Below are 12,334 nucleotides of genomic sequence, written 5' to 3'. Positions count from 1 at the left end.
TTAACAACTGGAAGAAGTGATGGCTAAGCGTATCTTCAAATTGAAATTATCTTTAAGCTAAAATAGAGCACAAACAGTGGCGTAATAGTGAGGCAAGGAGGATTTTTTAACCAGGTAAAACATTTGTGAGGGTGCTGTGACTTGAGCACTGACATTAGTTAAGATGCACAGTAACATCATGGCAGGCATCTGTTAAGGTCTGAGTTTATGTTGTAACTCTAATTGGGTGTTAGTGTGTACAGCTTTCACATGTAACTGGGCTTCATATGTATTATAAAAAAGAATATACAAAACTTAAGTTATTTCCCAAATGGCACTAGCAGTGGATAGTACCCAAGCATCAGTAACAGATCGTAATCAACAACATTTTTAAACTTCTCGTAATGTTGCACTAACCACACGGGTATGGCTCTAATTAATTGGGTATTGGCAATAAAACCGTCCTATAGATGTGTCAGTAGCACATTTTGTTAGGCAATTGTGCCCTGGGTGTTTGCAGTAAGTGACATTGCACAGTGAATGATGGACTTAAGTACAACTCAAGTGATACTGAACCAAGCTCTCTTACAAGAAAACATTCCCAGGTGTAAATAAATTACGTTGATGGAACTTGGTGAGGAAGTAGAGCGAATTTTTTTCGTTTTTGCCCAATTTTAATTTTAAGGGGCGGAGCCCACTCCAAAAGGTAATTTGGCATGTTAGGCGTAGAGGTAATATCTTTGAAATAATGAAATATAAGAAATGAGTTCTATATAAAAATTGAAATGCAGTCAACTTCCATGAAAACTGTGCTATCAATTTTTTATAATAATTTGAAATTTTGTAAAATACCCCACCACCATCACTTAATGTCGAAAAATGAACGCTTTTGTTAGAACAGAAATTAAAGAAGCTTTCATGTCACATCCATCCACGTGTAATAAAGCTGGTTTCTGAAAACACAATTTGCTGTCAGAATATTTTCAGTGTACTTAATTAAAATATGTAAACATTCCTTATTGTTTGAATTAATTGTTTTAATTGTTTTTGTTTTATGTTTTAAATTTTTATGTTTTAAATTTATTTGATTTTACAATTTTAATTCACCATTTCTCACACATGCATCTTGTTAATTGAAAATAATAAGCAGCTCATTATTAGGATATAAAATCATCATAATAATGATAATTTGTAAAGAAAAGCTTAAAACAGAACTTTTTCTTACTCCACCCTCATAAAATGAACGAAATTTCTTCACATAATGTATATAACAGAGAACACTATACTAAAAAAATTCAGGACTTCAGATTGTCACAGATAACCCTTTACATAACCGAATTTGTATCAGGCATATTTCAGTACACTGTTAAGCCTTGGCAAAGGGAACTGATTATGTAGAAGTTACTTCAGCTTGGTTAAATTTTTTCTCAGATGGAGGTGGACGCCATAACCATTCAACAGAACTAGAGCTTAAAATCTTCTAAAAGTTCTTCCAACAGCAACACATTCATGACTCTACCTGTGCTGTCTAGCCCTCTGGTGTCACTAGATGCAAAGTTCCTTGTCTTCAAGTATGATGCTCTATACAGTTCTTTCACATTGACAGCTCCAAGAATTTAACAATAATATAGATTTTTCTCACCCACTGGGAAAGAAAATATCTTTCAAATACGTTTTGAGCTGGTCAGACATTTGCTTACCAGATTTCGATGCCGCCACATGGGCATTTGGGGTTTCAAAAAGAGAGTCTCGAATTCTTGGTCCAAACTCAGCATTAGTTTCTTTTAAAACTATGAAAAGGTGGGCAGTCAGTGCGAAAAAACCGTTTTGATCACTATACCCAAGCTATGAAACGACTGAAAAGCCTAATATCTCTTTCTACACTTTTACTTTTTTGATGAGCTTAGATTTCCATATATTTCTTGTAGCTGTCCAAAATGATCAGAAAGTCCTGTTTGTAGAACCTTTGTTGTATATACACTGCTATCTGTACTAGTGATAGTATTGTCAATAACTGACTCAGTTTCCAAAGTCACTCTTTTAGGTTCCGTTACAGGTGCCCTCATATTGTAATGTATTCGCAGCTCCTCAAGTTTTCGCTTTCTTTGTGTCTCTCTTCCCATATCAATGTTAAAACCACAACATATTACATAAGCTTTCATTTTTTTTTTGGTAGGCTGGGCATTTTTTGAGGAAAGTATTCTTTTCACCATTTGCTCTCAGTACACATATTCTGCACAATAACTGTACAGTCAAAATCTATTTATTTGCTTTTGGGTACATTTTTGTATGTATCATTCACACTGTTATCATAATACAAAGTTATTTTAGTAAATATTGCTATTGGTTCACCCCTATATTCTGATCTGCAGAAATAACTTGCAAGAACATAATCTTTTGTAGTAAAAATGCATATTTCAATGTCTTTTAATCCATGTCCACTTATATTTGTTATGATTGGGCATGTTTCACTTGCATACACTTTACTTCTAGGTTTTTATTGCTAAAGTATTGTACATCTTGATGCAGAATTCTGACCTTCATTTCTTTTCCCTTGATGATCAAATTCTGTCTCTGTTAGATTATCCCGTTCATATTTCTTATCGCTAATGTGTAACTTCCAGTCTTTCTTCCTTGACTATACTGTTAAAAATCGCCAGCAAAATGTTGTTGACATGCCATCCCTTTTCACACTAGTGGTTCTTGTAGGTACTACTTCACTTGACTTTTCTTTTTTGATATGTGCAACTGCTGCTTGCTGCTGATCATAAGCTTTATTTGTTTCGTGTTTTGGAGTTAGTTCCAGTGATATATGCTCTTCTACTGAAGTGCATTTTGAGTTTTTATTGATTGTATTCATTTATATTGTGAATGGGTTATGATCCAGCTCCATCTCATTAGCCGGCTGTAGTGGCCAAGCGGTTCTTGGTGCTACAGTCTGGAACCACGAGACTGCTACGGTCACAGGTTCGAATCCTGCCTTGGGCATGGATGTTTGTGATGTCCTTAGGTTAGTTAGGTTTAAGTAGTTCTAAGTTCTAGGGGACTGATGACCACAGCAGTTAAGTCCCATAGTGCTCAGAGCCATTTTTTCCATCTGATTAGACCTAGTTATTTGTCTTCACAATTGGTTTTGGCTTTTGAACTAATTTGGAGTGACATTGTTTCTTCTTCTGCAGCAGAGTTTGGATTTTGATTATATTTAATCATTTCTAGTACAGAGATTTCACAGATCAGTTCATTATTCTCAGACATATCTTGAGTAACTGCTATAGTTTATATAGATATATTGGTTGTCCTTGGTGATCATTTTTTCTCTGTTTCACTTATCAAGTCTGTTTTCACTCTGTTACGAAAAGTAGTTTTCCTTCAGACATGAGATGCAACCCATGATTTGTGTAATCATTTTGGCTGGGGAAGATGCTTATGTCAATTACTGTAGCATGATCATGCTTAGCTGCTGTTTTCATTATTTGCCTGTTTACTTTATAAATAGAATTGTTTTTGCTGGTAATGTCGAATTTGTATAGGATTACACACAATATTAATTTCATCTGACCTGTATTGCATATTACTCTATCAACAGCCTTTCGAAATAGGTATAGCTTCTTTCCATTGTAACTGTCGTTTGTTCCAGCAATCACTATTACACTGTCACTTTAATTGTAATATTTCGTCTTTTCATTAACGTTTTCTGTATCTTTGGAGTAATGTGCACCGTATCTTTGGAGTAATGTGCACCTGGGTTTAGAAATGAATTAACGGTATGTTTCTTTTCTAGAGTATAATTCAGAAAGTTTATGTACTGCCTACTGTGACTGTTGCTTAGTAAAAGAACATTCCATTATGGGGACAAGTATTTTTCATCTTCTTTAACATAATTCGCTTCTTTTGAATTTCTGCTTGTATGATATTTGACGATCGAATTTCACCGTTTCTTCCAGGCAGATGTCCAGGCTGTTTCAAAGTAGTACACTTGTCATGGAACTCCTCACTTTCTGATCTGGTGCTATTCTGTATTTTTGCCCTGTTTTTTAATTATTTTACAGTACCTTTGGAATGGTTGCGAAGGTTCATATGATGAAAATCCTCTTCCAAATCTTCCAAGTCACCACTGAGGCTGGTAGTTACAGATCTCAAATGTAATATCTCTTCCTTCGATGGCTTAATGCTAAAAGTGGAACTATTAATTTTTGATGCTATTGCTGCTCTCGTGTGCTGAAGCCACTAGCTGATTGCATAACTACAAATGGATAATGTGAGCCTCCCATGCTCACCTCTGGAAAAGAAACCCTAAATAAAATTATAATTTTTTTTACAGGGAAAATTTCTCAAAAAATGAATGGTCGTAACGACATGATAACTACTTCCATCCTGAAAAAGAGCGTAATAATAACAATATAATATATTATACCTCATTCCACGAAGAATTTGCCCGCAAAGATGGAGATCGCCCTCAATTCCGACCACTCAGTTGAATAGCTTCCCCCAGAGTCACCGTGTCATGGCGGCCCTCTCTGGCCGTTCTGGAGGGAAGAGGAACCTGTTACCATCCCTGAACTACCCCTTGCAAACAGGTGCATCATCGCTGTCTTTACCCTGAATTTATGCTGGTACTAACCAACCTACAGAGTGACCACATCTCTGCTTTGCACTACTAGCAGACGAACTCTTAATACAAACTCAAAGTTAATTAACCCAAGGCAATGTAGAGGGATTAGGGAAAGGAAGTGCATTTATGCAATTACGAATTAAATAAATAGGTTGTCCATTTCTTCACTCGAGTTATAACACTTTATATTTGGAAAAAATGATTAAAGTATCTCAAACATCTATAGCATTCGATATAATGCGACGGAACAAGCTAATTATAATGAGATGGAACAAACTTTTCCCTCTCATCACTTCCTCCTCATGGTGAAAAAATGGACTAAATGGGTCCTTGCCATGGACGGGGACATATGGACTTTTTTCATACCACTCTTATTTTTTTTATTATCTCTCAACCTTGACCAGGGGGAGACCCTAGCTCCCAGTCAGGTCTGTGCATCAGGTATCTACTAAGTCATTGTAAACAATACCAGATGTACATCAACCATTTTATCTATGACTTAGACAGATTCTGCTTAGATAACCTTCTTTTGGAACAGAAAACAATTACTAACTATATTCATTTTCTAGCGACAGTGTCATATCAAAAGTAAAGAAAATCATCCAGACTACTAAGCCAGCTGCATGAGTCATGTAGAAATTATAAAATTTATATAAAACAATTAACTCATTGTACTGAGTATACTTAAATATACAAATGAGTCTTATGGTACAACAATCCAGTGCCCTGTGCATTCCTCTTCCCTCTATTCAACATCACCAAAAATGAAACGTAACTACTGTGGATAGTATTTCCAAGTTGGCTACCACAATTCGTCAAATACAACCTAACAACTATCAAATTTTATCAAGAATTTTATTCTAAATCATTTTTCTTTCATATTAATTAGCACTGTTAATCAATGTACTACAGATTACATCATCTTTATCATCCTTTAAAGTAAGCAATTATAAAAAAACACAACATAATATTAAAAAAAAGTCACAAATGTCCTGGTTAATCGATCATGTAAGTTCACAATGGACCACTTTGCACTGCTGACATCACACCACCAGAATACATCATTGCTATGCAATACTCATAACTGTATGACCAATCATTCTACTCCATTCTTTCTTTCAGTTCGAACTGTACAGTAATTGATCACAAAGAAACTTTTCTAACCATCAGGTGGGGCTTGTACAGTGCAAATTGGCTCCTCATGACACCCAAAGAAAATAAATCTTAAGGCAATCATTCTTCCGGCTAAAACTCATTCCATGACCAATACTTGCTTCAAAAAGCAGACAAAACACAACACTAATGCAAATAATATTTCATCAGTGATGAAACGATCATAATTACTCACTTTATAACTCAAACTCCAACCATTTAACTGATGAACAAACAATATATTGCAAAACTTCATTAAAAAACTATCAATTCACCAAGTCACCAACTTGAAGCATTTACATTGACACACTGTAACACTTATATCGATCATAATTAGGTTTATATTATGTAACTGTGTCTCTTATTTGTTACAGGAATTAGAGTATTGTAATGTACGAGTATATATGGGAAAAGGTAAATGATTGTTTAAAATAATGAAATTTTATAATATGTGTAAGTTTATAAGATAAACAATGTGTATTGGAAGATGGTCCATCCTTAGGGCACTTATATTGTAAAATGTAAAAGATGCAGTGAAATCCCTCCACAACGGAAGTGGCATGGCGCGATGTAAAAGGTGGTTTCGGTGGTCGAACTGGGTGGCTCTTTAGTGTGAACGGTACGCAGTCAGTGGCTAGCTGTTGCACGGTACACATCAACAGTGCCAAGGGAGGCAATTGGAAGCATCGTTGCAAGGAAATTTGCCTCGGACGCGGATTTGACTGTTGCCTGATACTCTCGGCAATTAGGAATAGTTTTAACACATTAAAAATCCGCCGCCGAGGAGAAATTTTATAGAGCATTCCAACATCAAGAGCCACGAGTACAGCTAGCCACCATGTCGCTTGCCACCACAACTTCGCCACTGTTCCACCAACTTCATGCACACAGATATGTATCAGAGCATGGACCAGTTAATTTGTGTGTGATTTTAATAATAATCTAAAAGCTACAAATCAGTGTTTGGAACCGTATATTTTATCCTGATCGTGAGCGTATGCAGAATTCCCTCCTAAGTGTTTATTAAACTGAGTAATCTCTTTCAAATGCACTATTATTGTTTATTTATGTGTGTCAGATGTGCAAGGATCACTGAAAGTGAAGCTAGTTAGAATTTTAATAAAGTATTCTCAGCTTCTTGCAAAATATCGTTTTGCAAAAATTCAGTGCCAGACTGCGTAAATGTTACTGTCTAAAATACATGCTTCACAGGTGATGAAAAACGACAAATAAGGTATATTCATTTGAAACGTAATTTAGCTTTTATTACTACCATGAACGAATTTTGAAGTTAATTGAGCTCAGTGTTGAATAATTTGCCTTGAAAAGTAAAAATATAAACTATTCCAAGTGAAGTTAACAGCTAATTTTGTTTGAATTAGTCTTTGCTACTGAAGCAACCTGAGAGCTTGACTAGTGATACCATACTAGTTTATGGTCTCCACTATATTCTTCTCATATTAGAAAGATAGTTGGAATATTACTGCTACTAAGGAAATTTGTTATATTTCTATAAACGGGAGTATAAATAGTGTGATTGTGGTATCATTTATTTTAATTGTGGTATTATTTATTTTAATTGTGATATTCATATGTCAGTTAAGTCAGAAGCCCATCGTCGCCAATTTTAGTTCTGCACTTCTGGCAGGAACATTTCAGTACTAATCCAAGTAATAATATTGAGTGTAGGTCTTATTAGTGTGAGTTTGGTACGATTTTGCTTTCTATGATTACTAGTATGTACATTATTGGTGACTGCTGCTATAGACAGCTCAGAGTGCCCTGTGTCAGTTTGTATCCTATGTGCTATTCAAAGGTAAATTTTAATGAAAGTCACTTCAATAACCAATATTCAGTTTTCTTAAACATATCTTTTCAAATTAATGTGCCTATTTGGGCTGGCAACTGTTCTATTATTCATTCGTATATGAATTTTACTACTTTCATTAACCTCAAAGTTAAAACCTGTTTAGTTTTTCTGTTAATTGCACTCTATTCAAAATTATATTCTGATACCTTCGTCCATTAGACACAGTCACGGTCAAAACTCAGAATGCTCCCATAGCATTAGATTTTGTCACGGTGGGTTATTGTTATAACGTCCTTGACGTAACGTCTTCACTGGCACATAAGGTGTGATCTAAGGACAAGTGGAAGACCTTCTTCCAACGACACTTTGAGGATCGACTAGTAGGAATCACACACATTGCACAATTTCGTCACAGTGAGAAGGAGCACAGCTTAGTCATAATCTTTTCCTATTCTGCTGTTAATGAATGAGTTCTCTTACATACGCTAAGTTCCTACACATTCGTCATTAGCCCCTAATTTCTGTCATCAATGTCATTTCTTGCCCAAGATCTGATAAACACCCACTTGCTGTATCTCATAACATGTCGTTTATTAATTCCGATCGCTCACTACTGCACGAATCCGTTAGCTCTTATTTTTAACAGAGACTTTTTTCACCTTTAATGTCTTCCTTGATTCACAACACTATTCATCCAAATGCCTTCAAAGCTTCTCTTTTCCTACCATCCTACCCAGAGTTCTCTTATTATCAACACTTTCTCATTTAACCACGAGTACTGTCCATATCACTGTATCTTGACGCAGTTCCTTCCCACCACCTACTAATTCTTTAAATTCTAGAGAAGCACCAGCATCATGTTGCAAAACTAACGAAGAATTTAGTCAGTTCTGTCCCCTGTTACCATGTCTGCGTCTCTATCGCTTCCTCATCTACTAGTCTCATCTTACTACAGTTCCAGAAATCATCACCCACCTACTGTCCCAAGCATTGTCCCCATTTCTGCAAATCGTGACCAGTGGTTAACCTTCTTGCTAGGCTAAAACTTCGGAGCCGCCCCGACCCGCTGCTAGTGTGTGGACAGCTGCGTGCCGGCGGTCTGCCTGATTTAGTGACACAAACCGCGACATACCGCTACTGGCTGGAGCACCGCACCCCCACTCTGCCCTTCCCGTTCAGACAGACGCAGACGCACGTGCCGCAGGGCAGAAGGCAGCTACGTTGCCTCGTCGGACGCTTTCACAGCACTGATTGTCATACGAACAACGTCTTGCTGGTACCCGACACGATTCATTCTTCCTTGCTCCAACACGCGCGCGCCTTACAACAGTTACAAACAGAGAGAATTGGTATAACATCTAGGTAACAGTTCCTTTTTTCTTCCTTACTAGATTCTCTGGTTAACTTAGGAATGAAGAAACCTGTCTTAGACGGCCTTTACTTTTGTGCATTTTTCATTGAGTCATACATTTATTCCTAACATAATATTCTCTTACGAGTGTATAATATACTTTACATTCAATGACAGCAGTAATACGTAATTTGTTCCAGCTGATCTTTTGCAACCTGACAATTGGACATTTAAAAACAACTACCTTCAACACGTTTACTAAAATTTAGGCTTACACTATTAACAAATCGTAAATTTAGCGACTCTGTGTTTGCTTTTACATTAAGGAGTTATATTTACAACCGTTACACTAAAACTAACAGACTAACCTACCAAAAACATTTAAACACCTTCTGATTATCACAGCCTGACAATCGAGCATAGCAGATACATAACCCTCGTTTGTATATTTTCTGTCTAATTACCTATTGATTAAGAACAAATAGGACACACACAAAACAAAATTCAAGAGCTTGTTTACTTCTAATTTCATGAACACATAATTCTAGCAGTTGCAGAGAGATGACGCACAACACGTTTGTTCTGTACGGTGCAATGCGCAGCAGCGACCGGGCGCTCGCTGCAGGTATCACCGCCCACACAATGCACGCCGGGACAAGGGCAGTGATCGCCAAGCAGCGCACACGCTTCTCTGTGTTTCTCAATGTAGTCTACAAATACAGTCCACTTTTACCAATCGTGTATGTACTTAATTTTTACCGCCCTTCCTTTGCAACGAGTCATATGCATTCGTTTGGACTGTGGAAGGAGCGAGGCAGCACAGAATTTACCCCGCGTTTTGCGGCTGCCTACATTTTGGTCCTTTGGGCGCGGATATAACTAGTAGAACGTTTTCCAGTACAAAAGTTATGTGCTTTGATTTGCACGTACCACGAATTACGAGTATCCGGTTATTGTGGCTTTTTGTGTGAATACCATACACTACGCATGTCTCTCGAGCATCAGCAGTGATCGACGTCTGTGCTAGAGCTCTCCACGGTACAAACGCCGCAAGAATCGTGTTGTAAAGTGCACGTCGTAACACAGCCGAGCAGTCCGACAGCACGGCACCAGTGCACCGCACCAGCTGGCGCCGCCTCCGCCAGCAGCTGCAGCCCGGCCACGTACCGTCACCCTGCCCTGTGACCAGCCTCGCTCTGTTGTCCTCTGTGCTAATCTCCTCAAACGTGGATCCTGTGGAGAAACGAAATTTAGTTAAGAAAAGAGCAGTTATCGAATCACGAGTGACTAGGCTCTCCACATTTATTAATAGCTTTCGAGAAGGATCCAATCTGAACGACATTAGAGTAAGGCAGTCACTGCTAAATACAAGCGAGGATGAATACAACGACATCCAAACTCAGTTAGAGATGAACGATGTAGAAGAATCTCGTGATGCAGACAGGGAGTCGTTTGAAGACTTGTGCTTAGATACAGAATCGAGGATAGCGACACTACTCCAGTCAAATGTTGTGTTACCACCTAAGTTTGCAAGTTCGTGCAGTGCACGTGAAATAAAGCTCCCAGCAATTTCATTACCAAAATTCAACGGTAACGCAGCAGAATTCGTTCACTACTTCCATACTTTTAAGGCATTAGTTATTAGCAATGAAGCCTTAACTGATGTCCAGCGATATTATTATTTATTGTCATGTGTGTCTGGTGAACCTCGTAAGCTGGTTGAAAACGTGCCAGTTACAGAAAGTAACTTTAACATTGCATGGGACTTGATCGTTCAAAGGTCTAACAATCCCAAGTTAATTGTCGATTTGCATGTAAAAGAACTTCTGAATCTGCCCACCGTCAAAGTTGAATCTGCTAAGGACTTAAGGATGTTAATTAATCGGCTAATGAGAAATCTGTACGCGACTGAGGTAATGCAGGTCGGCATTTCATTTCGTGAAATACTGCTCTCGCACATTTTGTTGGATCGTGTTAGTGGGACTCTGACGAAACAGTGGGAATGTAAAACAGCTGACACCACGTTTCCGCGTCTGAAGGATCTGGTGGCATTTCTAGAAACCAGCTGTTAGACCTTAGAGCTCATTCATCCAGACAAAATGCTGCCGCAATCCCAGCAGCCGGCCGCGAAGCATACTAAGCCAGAAGGGTACATACAGTTCTCGACGTACATTTATCGCGACTGCTCCAACTGTGCATTCTGCAACTCAACACATAAGCTAAGTAGGTGTCCTAAGTTCAAAGAGAACGACACTGCTGGCAGAATAGACTTCGTGAGCAGACAAAAACTTTGTTTCAACTGTCTGGGCGCGAAGCATAGGCAGAAGGAATGCCGTGCCGGCAACCGCCGCATTTGTAACAAACACCACAACACATTATTGCACAAGGTACAAGCCAGTAGTAGTGACAGTACAAACCAAGAAACGGATGTACAATAACAGCAAACATATTGCACAGTGAAAGGAGACCACAACATGCAGAAGTATTATTATCTACTGCACTTGAAAACATCGTCGACAAAAATGAGAAGTTGTACAAATGCGGGGCACTTTTTGACAGTGCCTCACAAATGAACTTTATGTCTAGGAGCTTAGCAGATCGGATGGGACTACAGCTCAGTCAGCATACCAATAAGTGGCATCAACGACGTTCGAACGGTAGAATCGTCCCACGTCTGCAGTGTATACATTTCCTCAAGAGTTTCTGACTATAGCGCACATGCTGTCTGTGCATTACTACCGCGTATAACAGGGCCACTCCCAGCAGGAGCCCTTGAAACCTCCACCCGGCAACTTCCCAAGCACGTAAGGTTAGCAGACCCATCATTTAACACACTTGGTGAGATTGATCTTGTGCTTGCAGCATCGATCATTTTTGATATAGTACAGCGTGGACACCTCAAAAGGGATAACCACTATAATGGTCGCCCAGTCGTCGATATTGCTATAATCGCACTATTTCACTCCCATTTACGGAGCTTGTTAGCACTTGATGTTAGGTTGGCGCCAGTAAAATGCATTGTGGTAATCGCTGCTGTTTGCTGCATCGCTGCTGTGTCTCGATGCTAATGCTAGCTCTAAACCTGGTTGTCTAGGGGTAAAAAGATGATGTCCAGTGTTTTTGATGTGCTTTTGATGATAAATAATGAGCGAAACCAACAAATATTTAAACTTCAAATATTTATTACTCTGGTGGCCATCTTAATTCCACTGTCCACCAAAGATAATGACACAACACAAATTAGCACTTCTTTTACATGTTCTTTGCAATGTTTATCCACCTCGAACAATAACACACATACACTTTACCAAAGTGACATTCAGACTCCGCTCCTGACCCTTCATGCTATTGTATTTATAACCTTGTCAAAAAACTACTAAAAAGAGATATAGTTTATAAGTCACATGTACATCTGTTATCATGATTTGTG

Source organism: Schistocerca americana, chromosome X (assembly GCF_021461395.2).
Source record: "Schistocerca americana isolate TAMUIC-IGC-003095 chromosome X, iqSchAmer2.1, whole genome shotgun sequence".
In the NCBI taxonomy this organism is placed as follows: Eukaryota; Metazoa; Arthropoda; class Insecta; order Orthoptera; family Acrididae; genus Schistocerca; species Schistocerca americana.
This window is presented reverse-complemented; position numbering follows the sequence as displayed.